Raw genomic sequence first — 19536 nt, forward strand, 5'->3', positions numbered from 1 at the left:
GCACACTCGTAACCCAGCACTGGGGATGTGGAAGGTAAGGAATTCCAAGTTAACCTCCCCTGCATATAGAGTTTAAGGCCAGCCCGGGCTACTTGAGATACTCTCTCTACAAAGTTATCAATAGGAAAAAAAAATAAACGAAGGCCCAGGGACAGGATGGGTATCTCTGTGGAAAGTGGTTGGGGAGCCCCTCATACGGGAGCCCCTCATACACCATCTTTTTTGTCTGTTTTCCCTTCTTTAAACTTCATTAGTACTGTGTGTGAATAAAGTACACATGGGCACATGAGTGCCACGGCATGCATGTGGACCTCAGAAGACACACTGTGAAGCTGAGTCTCTGCTTCCACCTTTCCGTGGTTCCTAGAGATTAACCGCAAGTCACTGAGCTTTCGAGGCAAGTGCTGTTACCAGTGGAGTCATCTTACCGGCCCTCTCTCACTCCTCCCTCTACTCAGTCAATCATCCAGTAGATCTTTCTGGGGCAGCTATGGCTGTCAGTCATTGCGCTGAGGCTTGGTGGAGAGTGATGGGGATGAACAAGGTCACAGCTCTCAGTTCAGGCTGCCGACCAATCACAGTATAAGGGGAGACGTGGAGGAAGACAAGGACCACCGCTGAAGAGTGTTTTTAAAAGACTGTCTAGATTGAATATGTATAGAGTTTCCCCTTGTCATCATTTGCTAAACAATACCAAAGATGGCTATTTTCATAGTATTTATATTGTTTAGGAATTATATATTATATTGTTTAGAAGAGACAATTCCAAGTCTCGAGGAGGACATGCTTAGGTTCCAGGCCAAGACTGTGCCATTTTGTATAAAGGGCTTGAATACCTATCAGTGGAGTTGTGAGGAGGCCTGGCACCAATCTCCCTCAGGCACCAAAGGATAGGATCCAAGGGAACAAAAGGGTGGCTCTTTTCTGTCCTTGCGGCATCATCAGGGAAGGTTCCCTAGAGGAAGTGGGGGCTGAACCGAAGCAGGAGGGACACATCCACAGAGTGACTCAGAGACAGTCATAGCTACTATCACCATCATCAGCGTTGTCAAAAGAGCGTACATTTGGTGAGGCCTTGATAAATGCCAGGGACTAGATTAGGCATTTTACACACATTGTCTTCTGACGCTCAGGACAACCGTGTGCGACAGATGCTATCCATTACCCTGCTTAGAGATGAAGGAATGGAAGCTGGGTGTTTACAGGCTTCTCTAAAGCTGTGCGGCGAGGAGGTGGTACAGATGTGTCCCTAGCTGCTCATCATCTTACTGAACTCTGAGGCCATAGGGCATGACATTAGGGGATACCAAAAAAAAAGTCCTGACACTTGCTTTGGAAAGCCTGCAAGTCCCTGTTGCAACTACGAAAGAAGACAGGAGTGTGTGTGTGTGTGTGTGTGTGTGTGTGTGTGTGTGTGTAACACATTGGAGGGTTTTAGGCTTCTCGCAGTATTTCCCAGGTCACACCAACTACCCACAGCTTCAGGGCCTTGGCCACCCTGCCCACGGTGAAGAATGACAAGCCTGGAGTTTCAAAATGCCAGAGCATAGAAAGGCAAAGTCGGAGATGTTTCTTTTTCTCGACCTGCTTCCCCAGTTCCAGAAGAATCAGCCCCAAGGGAAGTGGGGGGTGTGGGTGTTCTTTAGCCTTCACCGGGTGCCTCAGACAATGGATGTCCTATGACTGACTGCTGTTTTGTAAACTCCTCAGTGAAGAAACCAGAGCTATGGTCCACAAGCAAGTATTTGCTTAGAGTCAAAAGACCTGCACTGCCTTTATCCTCTGGGAGACTCTGGGTCCCACCCACAACATGAGGGTCTTGGTCCAGAAAACCTTGTCCGTTTGTAAGGAGTCAGGAAGAAAGTGTTGGGGGAAGGACAGGAAGGGGTGGGGTACAGGTGATCTGATTGCCTGTCTTCCTGGGAGCTCCTACAAGGCTGAGCAGCAAAAGACAGGCGTGTAGCTGGGTGAGCAGCCTGTTCAATTTTGATAAGAGCAGAAAAAGGCCTGTCTTTCTTTTTCAGAGATCTGTGCAGGCGGAATGAGCTAGGTTTCTGAAGGGGAGCAGGCCTGTTAATTTAACCAACACTTCGAATAGCTCATTCCGGCTCCTGAGTGGAGGGAAGCACCATGGATCCGATGCCCAGGACGAGGTGGAGGCTGGGATCGTCAGAAGAGAGGCAGGTTCAGGGAACACAGATTTGGTTCCAGAATAAGGCAGCGAGACAAATGCTGTTCTACCATAATGGAATTCAGGGTCTTCCTCCAATTTGAAGGTGAAGCTGATTAGGCTTAGGACAAACAAAAACAAATCTAGTTTATCATCACAATTCACAGAGTAGGTAATCCACTTAGAATATAATGTCCCGAGAGCTGGCATAGGCTTGAGAATCAGGCCCTCCCAAACACGATTATGATGAGTCGGGAAAATGGATTCATTGGAGGTCGGAAGAAAAATGAAGTATTCAGCTCTGTTCCTAGCATCTGAGCCTGCCAAGGAGGCTCTGATCATCCCAAATCACTCCAGCTCCAGGAGAGATCAGGCAGGTTCAGGACTCGAAGACAATAGTAAGGTAAAACGAAAGAAACTTCTTTAACAAGAAATAAGCACTTTATCTAGAAGTGATTACATATGCATAGGAAGTTGCAAAATAGTAGAGGAAGAACAATGACTTCCTCACCCACATCTCTTTAATGGCAAACCATGCTGAGTGGCTACAATACAATGACAAATCAGGAAATGAAGGTTAGACAATGCACAGACCTCTCTTGTGTGTGTGTGTGTGTGTGGTGTGTGGTGTTTGTGTGGTATGTGCAGCGTGTGTGTGGGAGGTGTGAATGTGGGGTGTGTATGTGTGTGTGATGTGCATGTGTGGTGTGTATATGGTGTATGTGTGTAGTGTGTGTGTATGTGTAGTGTGTGTGGTGTATGTGTGTGGTATGTGTGGTATGTATGTGTGTGCTGTGTGTGTATGTGTGATATATGTGTGTATGTGGTGTCTGTGTGCTGTGTGTGTGTATGTGTGCTGTTTGGTATGTGTGGTGTATGTGGTGTGTGTGTGTGCTGTGTGTGTATATGGTGTGTGTGTATGTGTGCTTGTGTGTGTGCATGCTGTGTGTGTATGTGGTGTGTGTGTATGTTTGTGTATATGTGTAGTGTGTGTGGTGTATGTGTGTGGCATGTGTGATATGTATGTGTGTGGTGTGTGTGTGCTGTGTGTGTATGTGTGATGTATGTGTGCTGTGTGTGTATATGGTGTGTGTGTATGTGTGCTGTGTGTCTGTGTCCTGTGTGTGTGTGCGTGCTGTTCGTGTGTGTGTGTGTGTGTGTGTGGTATGTGGTGTGTGGTATATGTGGTGTGTGTATGTGGTGTATGTGTGTGTGTGTGGTGTGTGTGTGCTGTGTGTGTTGGAGGGTGTCACGTCGTCACCATCGTGATGGCCAGAGCTCAGAATTATTCCATTGACTGAGACCCCACACACGAGTCATAGCACAGCTTCCCTCCTCAAGCCTTGGTAACCACTCACCTGTTTTCCATTTGTATAATTCTGCCATTTTAAGGACGTCTTGGGAACAGAATCATGCAGTGTGTGACCTTTGGAATCAGTGGTTGTTCCTTTCTGCACAGTGCCTGTGACATCCATCCATGTTGCCACATGCATCCCTCAAATAATCTTTCTTTTTTTCTTTCTTGCTGCTGGGCAGTGCTTGGTGACGCTGATGTACCACACTTGGTCTAATCACTCACCCACTAAATACCTTTAACAAATGAAGCTGCCGTGACCTATGCAGGATTCTCATGACCCACGACACTCTCTAGGAAGGCATGCGTAGCGTAGTAGTTACTTTTCTCTTTGCTTCAACAAAACACCTGGCAAAAGCAACTTAAGGAAGGGAGGGTTTATTTGTCTTACAGTTCTAGGGGGTACAGCCCGACATGGCGAGGAAGGCATGGCGGCAGGCGCGGGAGGCAGCTCACACAGCATCCACAGTCAAGAACCAGAGGACAGTGACTGCGGCCCTCAGTCCGCTTTCTCCCGCACAGGCGTGCTCAGAGACTGGTTTCCAAGGCGATTCTAAATCACTTCAAGTTGGCAACCAAGACTAACCATTGTAGCAAGTATGTTTGATTTGAAAGAAGTTTCAGTTAGGGATGAATGAGCAGAGAGCACATCTTGGGGCCAGACGGATCTCTGCTATATAGTCAGGGGTGTTCTCTGTGCTTGGGATAGGGCTCCACAGGGAAAGAAGCAGGCACTTATGGCCCTTTAGAGACTGAGGCCGCTGCTCTCATGGCTGGGAAATGAAAAGGGTAATGGAAGAAAGAGCAATCCGCACTTCAGAGCTACTCAGAGTAACCCGGGGAGAACTTAGGAACAAATTTCAGTCATCAAAGTGATGCTGGCCTCCAATAAATGCCTAACCATGCTAGAAAGATGGGGTGCTCAGGATGATAACCACACCATAATAATGTGCTGGTAAATCAGAGCCAGATGCACGTAGCACACAATCAGATAGAAAGTTTCATGGTCCAGCCCCAGCTTCTCCAAGGCTCACCTACTGGGAGGGCTGCTAAACAGAGAGCCCCCGACCACTTCTCCTCCTGTATGGACACTTGAGGAAGCCCTGCTCTGCACTAGGCTTCTGGCCAGTGCCAAAGAGATTGGCATGTGAGCAGGCGATCACATTTGGAGGTGAAGCAAGTTTGAGGGCTGGGGTCTCGCCAAGGCTTAGACTACCTTAAGAAAATTAGCATCTGCCCAGCTAGAGCCTCTCAATAGAGGGCAGACAGGAGGGCATGTGAAAGAGGCAGGGTAGGAGCCTTGGCAGCAAAGGCTAGTGCTGCACACCCAGCCGGGTGCCAGGCCCCAGTGCAGCGGTAAGCAATTTATGATAATTTAAATGTTCTGTTATATGCATGTGCATACATATGAGGGAATGGCATGTAGGGTACCTACCTGTGGAGGTCAGAAGGAGGCACTGGATACCTTGGAGATGGAGTTATATAGATGTGAGCTGCTCAAGGTGGGTGCTGGGAACCAAAGAGCAAAAAATACTCTTAATCACTGAGGCATCTCTCCAGGCCCATGTTTTCATGATTTAATACCTTAAGATTCGAGAAACATGTTTCTATTGAATTTCCTACTAGACGCCAGAATGATCAAAGATTTCGAAGAATGAGGAAGAGACTTGGACAAGGAACCAAAAAACTGTTGGGTAATCCCCACCAGGCATGGCCTAGGCCTCTCTGATTTCCTGTGTTTCCATTCTCCAGTGGGGAATAGGAGGAGTTTATCCTCCAAGGTGGGACTCAGCTGGAACTGGAAAAAGAACATACTCAAAATTCTGCCTTTGGAAAAATAAATATGATTTTATTTTTATTAATTTATCTAACAAAAAGTCGAGTAAGTTGGGATCAACATTATGGCCTTAGCTAGTGTGGACGCAGAAAAGCCGTAACTCTCAACTGAGGATGAAATTCTGGAGCAAGATGCAGCAGAATCTCCATATAGGAGTGGCATTCTGTTTATACTGAAAATAACTTGAATGAAAAGGAAAAACTAAAACACCACTAACCAGTTAGAAGGTAGCACTCTCGGGGACCCTTGCAGCTCTTCCGTCCATCTCTCTGAAGTTGGCACTGTCCCTCCAGGCCTTTAGGGGATGTCAAACGGTCCCTTTTGCCCCAAAGACTGAGTGAAGGCAGAAATGTCATTTTGGAAATAGGAGTGGACGGGCTGAAAATCTCCTCAGTTGGGGACGTGCCTGGTGTCCACTTGGGGGTAGGGGTTAGAACAGGAAGCTTTTCGTTGGGCACATGTGTCACTAGGAGGGCAGGACAGGAGGGCAGGTAGTAGGACGCCAGCCCCTCACAGCCATCTGGCAGCCACCAAAGTATTCTGAGTGCCAGTCCATGGGAAAGGAGCCAGATCAGCATTTTCTCTTTGTCCTTAAGAAAGAAACACTCCAGATAATTTCACCAGGACGGAGGAGAAGGAAGCGCTGAAGTAGCAAAGGAAATAAGTTAACGCCATCTCAGCTAAAATCACACACAATTAAAGCCTGGATCTGAACGTGCCTTCTTGTACAGAGAGCAGCCTAGAAATGGTAAACACTGGTCACTCATTCAAGCCCCCGACACTGTGCAGGAATGCCAGGGACAGAGCGGTGCTGGTTTCTGATGCAGGTTCTCGGCCTTGGGTTTCCACAGCGATGTCTGAAATCCTATCATTCTGTGGCTGGGGTGTCCAGGCGAGTCGCATAGGAAAAAATCTTCCCTTTGGAGTGAGATCTCCCTAGACAGAGGTGTTGGCTGAGATTTCTGTCCTGTCCGTTCCTGCAGCAGTTAAATTCCAAAGAAATCACACAGAGGTCTACATTAGTTATAAACTGATTGCCCCATTAGCTCAGGCTTCTTATTAACTAATTCTTATAACTCATGTTAGCCCATAATTCTTGTCTGAGTTAGCCACGTGGCTTGGTACCTCCTTTGGCAAGGCAGTCACATTTTGCTTCCCCTGAGGCTGGATCACGACTGGAGATTGAGCTTCCTCTTCCCACAATTCTCCTGTTCTCATTGCCCTGCCTCTACTTCCTGCCTGGCTACTGGCCAATCAGCATTTTGTTAAAAAATAATACAAGTGACAGGATAAATGACCATTGTCCCACAGCACAGAGGCAGAGACCTGGGGTGTCTGCAGGCTCTGGACTTTCAGTGATGCAGAAACAAGGCACGGTGACTGAGGGCTCTGGACTCTACTCAGTATTTCAGGGTAATCTCTGTCTTGAGGCTGCCAGACTCCCTTGCCCAGGAAGGATGAGTTTCTCCTCCTTCTCCTACTTTTCTCCTTTTAGATTTTCTTTCCTGGAGAGACAGAACATTGTTTGATCCGGGGAAACATTCAGTCCCTTAGAGCCCGGCCTGCACACTCCTGGCTTGTGTACATTTATAACAGTGGGGCCAACAAGAATAAAGACTAAAAATAGACCAGGTAGCAGCTGCGGGGACAGACTGTGGGTGTGGTCCTTGGAGAGGAATTCATCCAAATATTAGAAGTCAGACCATAATGACCTTTTTTCTGAAATAAGGAGAAGTAATAATAGGAAGGAGGAGACAGTGATTAGAGAAAGAGCCTTTGGGTTTTGTTTTTAAAGAACAGGATCAGGAGACTTGGAGTCCCAGTGGAAGATACATTCCGAAATGAACAGAGTCCGACTGGAAAAGAAGACGGTGTTCAACCTAAGAATGCCCAGCACAGGGATGCATTTCCTTCTTAGCACGTGAAACACCCGACCTGGAACCTTTTTGCAGGCTTTGGGATTAAATAACCAAGGTTCAACAGCAACTCCTAGGAAGGATCCACAGACTCAGTACCCACACATGTCTATGGGAACCCAGGACAGAGAGACTGCTGAATGCCAGGACTCAGTACCCACGCATGTCTATGGGAACCCAGGACAGAGAGACTGCTGAATGCCAGGACTCAGTACCCATGCATGCGTCTGCGGGAACCCGGGACAGAGGGACTCAGTACCCACACATGCGTCTACGGGAACCCGGGACAGAGGGATTACTGGATGCCAGGACTCAGTACCCACACATGCGTCCACGGGAACCCAGGACAGAGGGGCCACTGAAATATGCCCCTTTTCTATGTCATCTGCTTTTGAAGTGGGCCTCCACCTGCAGTTTGGACACCAAGTAGAGGAGAGGGGGTGATGAGCCCTGTGTCTTCCTGACAGCCTGAGGGCTGTGCTGAGGTGGCCAGAAGTTAAATCTATGGCGCCGAACTCTTGGTAAGCCTCACCTTCCCTGCTACCTGGGGCATCCGGAAAGTTCACTCCTGCAGCAAATACTTCTGGAGCAGGACTTCAAGGTCCAGCGTCGCTCCGACCCAGGCATTCCAGGCTCCCCACCAGAAGCCCCAATTCTTGACTTATGCACTGATTGCCCTTGGCTTAAAAGTATGTCCACTGGAATGGGCAGGCTGCGCCACCACCAAGGCTGCCTGGCCAGTCTGTTCCCAGATGTACTGTGTGATACAGAGCCCTGCTTCCAGCTTCAGACTTCTGAGAGCCGCCCTCTTGCCTACTGGGTCCTTATGGAGGAAGAGCAATCTCTCACCTGCTCCATGCTCCTTCTCCCCAGAACACCATTTCCTCCAGCAATTTCTTTTCTTTTCTTCTCTTTTCTTTCTTTCTTTCTTTCGTTCTTTCTTTTTGACAGGATTTCCCTATGTACCCTGGAAGTCTCCGTGTAAATCAGGCTGGTCTCGAACTCACAGAGGTCTGCCTGCCTATGCCTCCGGAGTGCCAGTATCAGAGGTGTGCACAACCACACCTGATTCCCCTGGGAATTTTATGAATACATTCAAGTAAACAGCATGGGATTTGGCTACCATATTGCCCAGTCTGTGTTAGATAGATACTCGGATTCCGTTTCCGAAACACAAAGTACAGGTGCACCATTTGCAGGTGACTAAATATGGTGTTTATGTTCACACCTACAAACAACTGGGCACCAGGACCTCGGTGAGGAATGTAATTTCCGTTATCACATTGTGTACGGGTGAAAACAGATTCATCCCACACCGGTCTTACCAGCAGTGCCATTTCCAGGAAACCCAGGCTAAATGCAAGGGCTTCCTGCGGCTCCACACGCTTAGCTATCTGCAGTACATGGCTGGCTGCCTTTCTGGCTCACCGAGCTCCCAAGGTATCTGTGGGTGCTGGCAGCTTCCTAAGGGCAGGTGGCCAGGGACGATCCTGGCTTCATGGGGCCCTCTTAAGAAACAGAGGACAGAAACAGTTGCTTCTGGGGCTGGGGATGTAATTTAGTTAGCAGTGCAATTGTCCAGCATGCGTCAGGCCTGGGTTAGATCCCCAGTGGCATCAAAAAAAAAATCAAATTAAATAAAAATAAACAGCAAACTCCAAAGAAAATAACAAAGCACCCACAAAATCAGCTCCAATGGTAATCTTTTAACGTTTAAAACTTTATTATTTTTATGTGTATGGGTACTTTGCCTACTTGTATGTCCATGTATGCCCATGTACCGCCTGCAAGTCTGGTGTCTGAGGAGACCAGAAGAGAGCATCAGATCCCTGGAACTACAGATAGTTGCCAGGCACCATGTAGATGCTGGGAATCAAACCTGGCCCTCTTGAGAGCAGTCAGTGCTCTTTACTGCTGAGCCCTCTCTCCAGGACTCACCCATCCTGACTCCCAAGGGTGATCTTTAGCTAGTACTAGGCAGAAAGACACAGCAAAGTACATGAGCGCTGGAAATGGGATCCTTTTCTCTTGATAGCCCTTCGTTCAGTTTATCATAAACGCCTATATTAAAACATTTCCTGTTTATAAGCTGGCTTTCCCTCCCCGCCAAGAACATTATACAGCTCCTACCTCCTGAGCTGATGATGCTCCGGGTGCCCTCAGGTGAGAAGCCTCAAGCTTTAAACTGCATTGGCTTCTCCATTCATATGCCTTGGGCTGAGTTGCTAGGCTGTCCGTCCACTAGGACAGAAGGCAAGGCTGTACCCTGGTGTGGTGGTTTGAATAGGAACGGCCCCCATAGGCTCATAGATTTGAATGCTTAGTTACCAGGGAGTGGCACTCTGAAAGGACTAGAAGGATTAGGAGGTGTGGCCTTGTTGAAAGAAGTATGTCACTGGAGTTAAGCTTTGAGGTTTCAAAAACCCATGCCAGCCCCATCACCACACGCACCCTTTGCAGGTAAGGATGCAGCAGCTTTCAACGACTTCTCCAGCACCATACCTGCCCACACCATGCCCTGGCTGTGATAATAATGGACCAAACCTCTGAAATGGTAGGCAAACTCCTAATTAAATGCTTTCTTCTGTAAGAATTGCCTTGGTCGAAGCAATACGACAGTAACTAAGACAACTGGGGGGCCCGGGTAGGGGCGCAGAGAGCAGTGGATGCTCCAGCCAGCACATTTGAAAGCAAGGTCTATCCAACCATTCTGCGTCACTCCCACGTTGACGCCTACTCCCCTAGGGTCACACTCCCTGTGGTTGAGCCTCTGGTGGAACAGATGTTCTCCCTGACCCCTGAGGCCCCATCCTACACTCCCTGAGATGGGAGCTGAGCAAAGGAGGCCACAGCAGTGGAGGGTCCTTGAAAGGGAAAAATGCTACCATGTCCAGCCTTTCTCCTCGGTCTGGGCTCATCTTTGAGACACTCTCCTTAGGTGCTGTATGCTCAGGCTCCAGGCTCCTCTCCTTAGAGCCCCCAAATACACACACTGCACACCCGCCAGCTCGGGGTCCTGATCCCTCCACTACACAGCCGAGTGAAGTTGAGCCCAGGATTATTTCTAGGGGTACATAATCCCAACATCCCTCTCTCGAGACCCTCTGATGTTCTCGAGTCTTAGGCTTCCTGGCAGGACAACGGACTTACAAAACCCAGAGATTAAACTTGGAGGGCAAAAGGTCAATAACAGAGCCATTAAATCCTCTGCATAAGTCCCCACAGGTTTCCAAAGGACTGTACATTGAGTCCCCATCTCCTCCCAGGGAAGCATCTGCCTGAGGATGGCACCGCTGGCAGAGGCAAGTGGATCTCTACATGTTCAAGAGAAACCTGGTCTACCAGTGCATTTCAGGCCACGCCTTTCTGACGCCAGTCTGTAGACACTGATGGTGGCCTTAAGGCTAGAAGAGTGAAGGACTCCTTACCAGTGTCTGTAAGATCAGACTCAAAAGCCTGGGACCAACTTTTGAACCCCTCTACCTACCCACTTAGACTCTTCCAAGTCTTCCTTACAAGACTTTGAGCAAGACCCTGTCTCAAAAAACAAAACAGAAACAAAAACAAAAAGTTTATTTGGGGCTGGAGTCAAGAGCACTGGTTGCTCACCCAGAGGACCTGGGTTCGATTTCCAGCACCCACATTTACAACCAACTGTAACTCCAATTTCAGGGCATCCAATGTCCTCTTTCCCCTCTGTGAGCACTGTACACATGTGGTACACAGGAAAAAGCACCCATACATATAAATTAAAAATAAAGGGGAAATGGTAGCATGGAGAGAGTTGAGAGAAAAGTGTTGTTGTTTACCTTAGATGTGTGCCCCTGTTCTACCTCAGATCAGCCTCGAATGCACACTCATTGATATCCCCGTTCTGAAAGAAGTGTAACAAGCAACCTCCTCCACGTGTGGATTCTTCACGCAATGGCCATGAGTTCTGATCTCAGCCCTTTTATGTCCTAATTATAAGAAGTTGATCTCCTGTTTCCAGAGTCCTAGGCTTGGTGGGAGAGTCTTCTTTTGTTGCTGTGTTTGTTTTCTTTAAGTGTTGAGGACTGAACCCAAGGCCTTATGCACACTAGGCAAGTGCCGCACCTCTGAACCACACACCCACTTTTTTACTTTTGTTTTGAAACAGGGTCTTGATAAATTGCCCAGGCTTATGCTCTTCCTGCCTGAGCCTCTAAAAAAGCTGGGTTAGGCATCACTGTGCCTGTTGTTCTTTTCAGTTAGATGATTCACAGATGAGATCACCACCCTTGCCTATGGTGCCCAATCAGCAAATGCCCAGTCTACTCTTGACTAATAGATTGGTCTCCATGAATTAAATTAAGCATAACTTTTTTTTACATAGCAAAAAGAAGTCCAATGAGCTTCCCAAAGCCACACAGAGTGTGGACCAGTAAATTTGAGGCCCAGCTCTCCCTGACTCTAAATTCTTTCCCACTGGGTTATAAGAGCTCACGCGATTCCTTCATGTTTACACCTAGTGTGCAACAGGGTCTGTCACTCGGGGATCAGCCAGTAGTCTTCGTTCACTAATCTAGTTATTAACAGATGTGGTGGCACACGCCTGTGATCCCAGCACTCAGAAGTGTGAAACAGGAGAGGCTCACAAGATTGAAGAGAGCCCGGGCTACAAACAGAAACCCTGTCTCAGAAGCTACAACAGTGGTAGCAGCTGCAGCCAGCTGTTCTGCAGCCACTGGGACATCCTAGCTTCATGTCAATGCTGCATGGGTCAGGCACAGCCTTCCCGAGTTGGTGTGCCCCAGCTGGGCTAAGACACACTTGGTGGTGTGGGTAATGGGGGTCAGGAGGAGGATGAGTGCCAACTCACACCTGGAGCTGGGAAGGCTTAGCAAAATCTCCTCCTTCTGGACATCAGGCTGCATACACTGAAGATGGCCTTCAGGCTGGAAAAATGGCTCCATTGACTTGGCAAGTGTCTCCTAATCTCAGACTCAAAAGCTTGGGGCCAAGTTTTGAACCCTTCTACTCTCTTAGGCTCTGCCAGTCTTCCTTACAGGGTGGAGCATTTGTTCTCTCTCCATGTTTCTAGAACGGCCACCTTCCCAGTCTCTGGCCTCTCTTTATCACAATCACTGTGAACTGGGCCACAGATGAATGTCTGCGCCCACAGATTCAAGGCCCTGATCACGGGCTCCCAGTCTGCATAACTGAAGTAACTACTACTAACTAGTGCAAGAGTGTGGCTAAGACAAGGACTCGAATTCCACCTGCTCCCAGCTTTCCTGGCCCGCGACCAGGACTAGGGCTGGAATTCCACCTGCTCCCAGCCTTCGTTCTCTAGGCTGTTAAATGGGACTGTAAGTCAGTTTGCAACAATGGCTGTGAGGAAAGGCTTGGTGCCTCATAGTTCGCCTCTAAGTGTCTTCCACTGCCCTCCCCCTCCAAACAGCCCATTCTATTTTGCTTGCCTCAACTTTCCTGCCTTGCTGGACCCCATTTTCTCTGCCAGTTTAAATCCTATCCCTCCAGCTGGGCTCAGCTGGAAGCTCAACTCCTCTGTAAAACCTCCCATGAATAACCAGAGCCCATAATGGCGTTTTCTTTCTGTGTTTCTACGGCACCTTCCATTGCCTTGAAATGCTAAAATTTGTTTCATGCACTTCCAACTTGTCTCCCTTGGCTCCTGCAGGCCATTATACCCCACAGCAGGGGTGGCGGGTGGAGGCCTGGGAGCAGTTCAGTGGAAATTTAGTATGCGATTATTGGATGGATTGAGGGGCCAACTCCTCCATCTATACAGAACTTCAAGTCCTCTTTGCAAGCCTGTAGGCATGGCTGTCACTGCTAACTGTACCCTTCGAAAAAGCAAGACCCAGAAGCTCTGTGTCTAGCCAGGGGCATTGAGCTGAAGCCCCGTGTCAAGAATCTTGACCTCTGGAGGCTCTGACTTACAGAAGTTCCCATGCCTTGGGCTCCATCTTCTCTATTAGTGATTTTACCAGGCTCTGACCGGGCGTGGCCTGCTAAGAAGCTGAGTTCTGGTGTCCATTCTGAGTGGCCCACACCAAAGGCCTCTCAAAGACTTGGGTCTGAAGCCTTGGGCCTGAAGCCTTAACTGCAGCAGGAGATGTGCTCTTCTACGCCCCAATGTGTGGTAGTAACCCAAATTTCCTAAGCCACCAAGCAAGTAGCCCAACACCCCTTTCTGCATACATGGGATCTTGCTCCACTTACTAGTTTAATGGCTTCATGATGGTCAGCCTGCAGGCAGAGAACCCTAAGCCGTGTTTGGGTGGGTCCTGTCAGTTCTTTCCTCAATCCCACTGAGACTAACCCCCTTTCCTAAGTGTCGGAAGCCTAGAGCGGCCTATTCTGGAGGCAATGCTGGAAAGGCTACTCCTCCCTCTAGGAGAAGAGTCACCAGTCCCATGGACAAACTCACCCACCGCTACTGACTTTACCCACCGTTAACACGGGGAGGGTAGCAGTATGCAAAACTGCGGTCACAGCCCCAGCTGTGCCTATGAGCCACACCTGTCCTACACGCTGAATCCCCCACCTGTTCTGGCTTTTGCAAGAGGGTCGGAGGGAGCATCAGCAATGCCATTCACTTCTCCCCACCGAGCCCCAAGCGTCATGCCCTTCTCCCTCTCTCCCGCAAACCTTGGGTCTTGATGCAGAAGAACCGCTCAAACTACATCATCGTGCTCCACCCAACTCCTTCCTCTGGGGTGTGTGCCTTGTGAAGCAGAAGGGGCTTCTGGCCACTCAGGAGTTAAAATGGCAGCGGGACTGGAGGGGGTTGGCGTGGCAAGCAGACAGGGAGGAGGCGACCAGAGTGGGCTGGGGAGGTTGGGAGCGCGGTGGAGCAGCTAGTGAGGAGGACGAGCGCGAGCAGCCGGGAGGGAGGAGGCGCGGCGGGGGCGCCGGGCGCCGCGGGCCTGCTCTGTTGTCGGCAGACGCGCGGCGCTCCGGGAGCGCCGGCCCTGGCCGCCAGTCTCCGGCCGCGACACACAGGACTGGGGACACTGCCATTCCCTTGACGTCCTCGCAGGCCCGGCATAGCGACCACTCCCAGGACAAGTGCAGGTTGGGGAAGGCGCCCTGCGAGCTTCCCGGGCCTGGGTGGCGGCGCATCGCGGAGGGCGAGAGCAACATCCCCAGCCGAGAGGCGAGCGACAGACATAGAACGGCTCCCACGCGGTGAGTGTGCGGCTCAGGGGCGGCCGGGGTCGTGGACGCCGAGGCCTCTGGTTTGGCCGCGAGGATCGCCGCGATCCAGTCCCCGCAGCTCGGACTCTGATGACCGGGTGGGGGAGGGGAGCGCGGCCGCGACCGCGGCGGTCGCCAAGATGCCTGCAGGAGAGCTGGTGACTTGGGAGAAGGCCGGGAGGGGCGAGAGAAGAAGAGCTGGAAAATGCAAAGGAGGTGGCCTCTGCACCGCCTGGACCCGAGCGGCGGGGGTGGGGGTCGGGGCCTGAACCTATTAAGAGAAGCCCCAAACCTTCAAACTGTTGCTGGATAGCGGGGAGCCATGGAGATGTAGAGGAGCCGAAGAGGTGGCCCTGGGGTTAGAGAGGGCGTGACAGAGGCGGACTCACAGGATGGAAGCGCACCAGAGCCTAGGGGACTTTCTCTTCCTGGGAGCTCGGGTGGTGGCAGTGCGGAAAAGACAGGATGTGGCCTCGGTTGGGTTTGTTCGAAGTATCTGGCACCGAGAGCCATGCTTCTCCGGGGTGGGAGACTGGGGTCTGACTGCAGTCTAGGATGGGACATTTGAGAGGGGGAGGGGCCAGCCGGGCTTAGCCTGGGCGCTGTGTGGTTTGACGCAGCTCCGAGACCACCGCATCACGGCAGGCCGGGCTGGTCAGCCACAGGTGGGCCGTCTGTCCTGCTGGCATGACAGGGCTGTGCGGGCGCAGGCTGCCCAGCCAGCCAAGAGCCGTGAGTGGCGGGGTGAGGCAGCTGAACGGAGAGGACAGAAGAGGTGGGGTGAACTGGACCCCGGGGGTGGGCCCTAGTGGGGTGTTACAATGCTCCCGGCGGCCCCTTCCCTTCCTCCCCCACCAAATGAACAGGAAGGAAAATGTCAGCTGGGCTTTGTGCTCTGTTCCTCAGGCTGCCGCAGCTCCCATCTGTTGAAGCCAACGCAGATTCTAATTGGGCAACTGGCAGGGCTTGGAGGGGGTGGGCTGGGCACAGCGCTGGTTGCCGCTAGTTGCCAGAGATGGACTGGCAGGCCCTTTACTTGACGACCCCAGGAGTTGGGGGGGGGGGCAGTGGAGAGAGACACCAGGTCAGGACAGGACAGCAGGAATGGCCTCTTGCCAGCTTCTTCACCGTTGTCGAGGGGACCAGAAGCAAAGACCTAGGCGTCTTTCCTTATCCAGAAAGATGACGGGCTCCATGCCCCCTGTCTCAACATCTCTCTGGCCAGTGTTCCCTTTCGGGGGGAGAAGGCCGGTAACCTCCTATCCACTGAACAGTCCTCCAAAAGAGCAGAGATGGGCAGGGCTGAGCGTGACACGAAGGCCCCCCTGGCCAATGGGTCCTCTACTTACCAGAGAAAGTCACATGTGGGTGGCTTGACCCACTTTCCTGACCAGGAGATGTTGTGAAGAAGTGGAAGAAAAGGAGCACCGCTGGGGGTCTGTGTCTCTCAGGCCTTCCTCCTTCCCTGCGCTGCCTGTCTACCCGTGCCTGGCCAGGGTCTGGGCTAGAATGCGATCTGCAAAGGGTAGAAAAAAAGGACTCTCTGGCATTTCAGGGGTGTTGACACTCCTGTGGTCCAGCACCTAGAAGCCTCCCCAAGCCCACATCTCCTGACAGAGCCTCCACATCTGACAGGCCTGAGGGAGACACCCAATGGCAGTAGGAACTCGGAGAGCTAAGCCTCTTGCAACCTAGCTAGGCCAGCCGATTGCTTGCTGACTGCTGGTGCTCCCCGTTTCCTCCCATTCCCCGCCTTACTCTCTGCTCCTCAAGCACCTCTCTGTCTCCCTTTGCCCTCACACCACACCGTTCATCTCTCGCCCTCCTCCTCCTCTCCAAGTTTACCTTCCCTCTGTTCCTTCCAGGTCTCTGCCTCCACCTCTGCCTTTCTGTAAGATGCAGCTTAAACCCCAAGCTGGGCACACAGTGGCTTGCTCACGTCTTGACAGCAGGAGCATATGTACAGTTGCCCCCGATGAATCCCCTTGATAGAGAGTGCCAGGCTGACAGGTCTGGCACCGGAATGTCCTTGTCCCTGCATCCCCTGTATCCTGCCATCCGCTCACTTGCTCCTCCTACTCTCTACTCTCTTGTTTCTTTTATTTGAAGGAAAAGAGAAAACACGCTGCTTTAAAAAAAAAAAATTTTTTTTCATGCAACAGCTACTCATTGAACACCTACTGTGTGCCTAATACTATTGTCAGAGTGGAGGATACAAGTAACAGACAAACCTCCATGTCTCAGGCAGAGCTGAACGTGACAGTTGGTTAGTTCCATGACCACCAGTTTCTTTCAAAGGTTTGGTAGAGGGAGAGGAGTATAAACCCTAGCAAATTAACAACACAATCACAAAATGACCCTTACTATCCCGGGTTCATTGCTAAGCGTAGATGATGTACCACTTAAGTACTTGTAATCTGAAAGGATGGAGCAGTTTACATACGATTGTCTGTCTTGGAGGCCAGGGCTGTGTAGAAGGCAGTGGTTTGTACAAGGAGGGAGGCAGTGATGGTTTAGGGAGCAGCTGCTCTGCACCAGCCTGTGTGAGGAACCATCGCATTCGGTCCTCCTAAAGAACTGCATCAGAAGCCGGGCGGTGGTGGCGCACACCTTTAATCCCAGCATTTGGGAGGCAGAGACAGGTAGAACTCTGTAAGTTCGAGGTCAGTTTGGCCTACAAAGCGAGTTCCAGGACAGCCAGGACTGTTGGAGAACCCTGTCTCGAAAAACAAAACAAAACAAAAAAAGAGCTGCATCATGGCCCCTGCTTTCTAACTGAGGAGTCTGGACTTGGACAGAACAGAGCTCTCAGCCTCACCCTCGCTTTGTGAAGCTCCCGCTGCAGTTCAGTTGGCTCTCACGATGTTTATGACATCTGCTGAATTCTACATTTGCCCTAGCTTTTCAGGAGTGGGTCTTTTCTCTCTACTCAGAGTACAGACTGTATTTGCTGAACGATTGCATGAATAACCCTTCTCACATGATCCAGGGATGCTTTCTATAGGAGTGAGGGCGCTGCAGAGGACATAGAGAGGGCAGAGAATCTTTCTGACCCACAAGTGTGACAAGCTGTAGCTAGCTGTCTCTTTCCCTAGGCCTTCACCTTCGTGGGGGCCAGGTAAGAGTGAGGAGGACATCGCTATGTTCATCTGAGGTCAGTGTTGGAACTCCATCCATGGTTGGCCTAATGAATCAGGGTTGCTCCCGTTCTCAGCCTCCTTGGGTAAGCCTGCACTATCGCAAAAGCCCAGAGACAGAGAATGGGGGTAGGCAGCTTGGGTGCAAGGACTGCAGGGCTAGGACAAGGTCAGCAGTCAAAGCTGGAAGTGGGACAGGCAATGGGGGCACAAACAGGAAGGAGACAATGGTAGAGGATAACTTCAAAGTAAACCCCAGGGCGTGGAAAAATAGCCACAGTAAGACAGGTTCTGCTGCAGAAATGTGTGTGACTGGCCAAACCAGAGAGAGGCATCCTTGTCTTTGACTTTCTGTGTGGCGTAGGTGTCTCTAGGCTAAAACGCACAGGCTGAAATTGTGTGGCGTTTGTCTCATTCAGGCTTTACTTGTTCAGGCAGATGTCTTCCCTAGTGCACCTACTCTGTGCAGAAACAGATGAATCAGCTATTGTCTCTGACATTGGGGAGCTCGCATGAAGGGTATAGAGTAGGTGGAGCCGCCCGCCCGAGTTCTATAACAGGCTTTAACACTTGTTGCTGGGAGACCCTAGAAAAGTCATATGACCTCTCTCTGTCTCCGTTTCCTCACCTGTAACTGGTTTGATCACAGTACCTACTTCATAAGAGGCAGGAACACAGGGCAAGGAGTCCAGAACAGTGTCTGAAATATAAGAAATGCTATATAAATTATTATTATTATCAAGGAGTCAGTGCTGTGGTTCAGGGCTGAAGAGAGGAGGCTACTCACATCTGCAGAATAGATTTGCTAAATTTGGGACAAGGCTTTAGAAGGGGCCAGTGAGCCAAGGTGGAGGGTCTCGGGATGGGGTGCCAAGGGTGTCCGGGGCATAGGAATTGTATATGAAAAGGCACTGTGGTGTGCAGGTGTTGTCCCTTTCTGAACATCACTAACACCACTTAGTGTCCCTCTTCAGCTCTTTGTCCTGGTGCTAGGAGCTGGACTTCTAGTGGTACTGGCTAGCTGCCCAGAACAGCCCCACACCCCTTAGTCTAAAAGAGTGGGCTGCCAAGCAGGGGGCTGGGTCAGCCCTGCTGGGTTTGGTTGTGTGACCTTGGCCTCCCACACGTTTCTAAGTCATCAGTGCCCAGACTCTGCAGCAGCAAGGTCTTGCACTCTGGCTTCTGGTACTTCCTGGGGACCTGGGAGATGCCTTGGCCTCGGAGAGCTGCTGCAGGAGGTGAGTTTAACCAGGGTCTGCTTTAGAATTCAGTTTGTCTCTGTGTGTTTCTTCCACCCACATCTTCCCTGCTGTTCGGCGTTTGATGGACTTGAAGCAAGTTCCAACGTGAAGAGCAGGCCCAGGGTTCCTGGGGCAGAAATGGCTTCTCAGCTTCCACCTCCCCACCTGTAATGACATACATTACAGCCCCTAGCATTTGCTGAGCGCTGGTGCCAGGCCTGGTGCCAAGTGTTTTACCTGTGTCGTTCAGCTAGACCCCAAACGCCCCTCTTACCCGGGTGCTACTCTTGTCCCTAATTTCATAATGGAACGACTGAGGCTCAGGCTTGCTCAAGGAGACATAAATGAGCCCCTGCAGCACTCCCAGGATCGAGCAGTTATTGGCCTAGGGGTACCCTGGAGTCACATAGCCCACTCGCCTAGCTAGCCTCTTCCTACTGGAACAAGTTCTCCATGCCTACCCTGTTCAAACCAGTACTGCCTGTCACTCGTTAGGGAACTTCAGTGTCTCCCTGACTCCTTCTTCCTTTTCCAACAGGCTGTGCTAGCCAATGCCTCTAACCTGTTTTTGTTGTCTGTATCTTATGTACTAGGGATCAAACCTAGGATCTTTTACGTGCTAAGCAAGCTCTCTACCAATGAGTCCTGTCTGCAGCCCCCAGGTAGTTAAGCTCTAACACTGTTTCTTTCTGCCTC

At 50.6% G+C, this 19536-nt stretch overlaps 1 protein-coding gene across 1 annotated transcript in view; it reads left to right on the forward strand.

The window, feature by feature from the left end:
- Positions 1-13999: 13999 nt before the first annotated feature.
- Positions 14000-19536, forward strand: part of Lrrn2 (leucine rich repeat neuronal 2) — a 59608-nt gene continuing 54071 nt past the window's right edge. Inside the window, exon 1 of the mRNA XM_041649031.1 lies at positions 14000-14453. The gene's annotated coding sequence lies outside the window, so the exon portion shown is untranslated. The remainder of the gene's footprint in view (positions 14454-19536) is intronic.

Source organism: Microtus oregoni, unplaced genomic scaffold (assembly GCF_018167655.1).
Source record: "Microtus oregoni isolate MIOR12 unplaced genomic scaffold, Mior012 000003F_ref0000135, whole genome shotgun sequence".
Taxonomy (NCBI): domain Eukaryota; kingdom Metazoa; phylum Chordata; class Mammalia; order Rodentia; family Cricetidae; genus Microtus; species Microtus oregoni.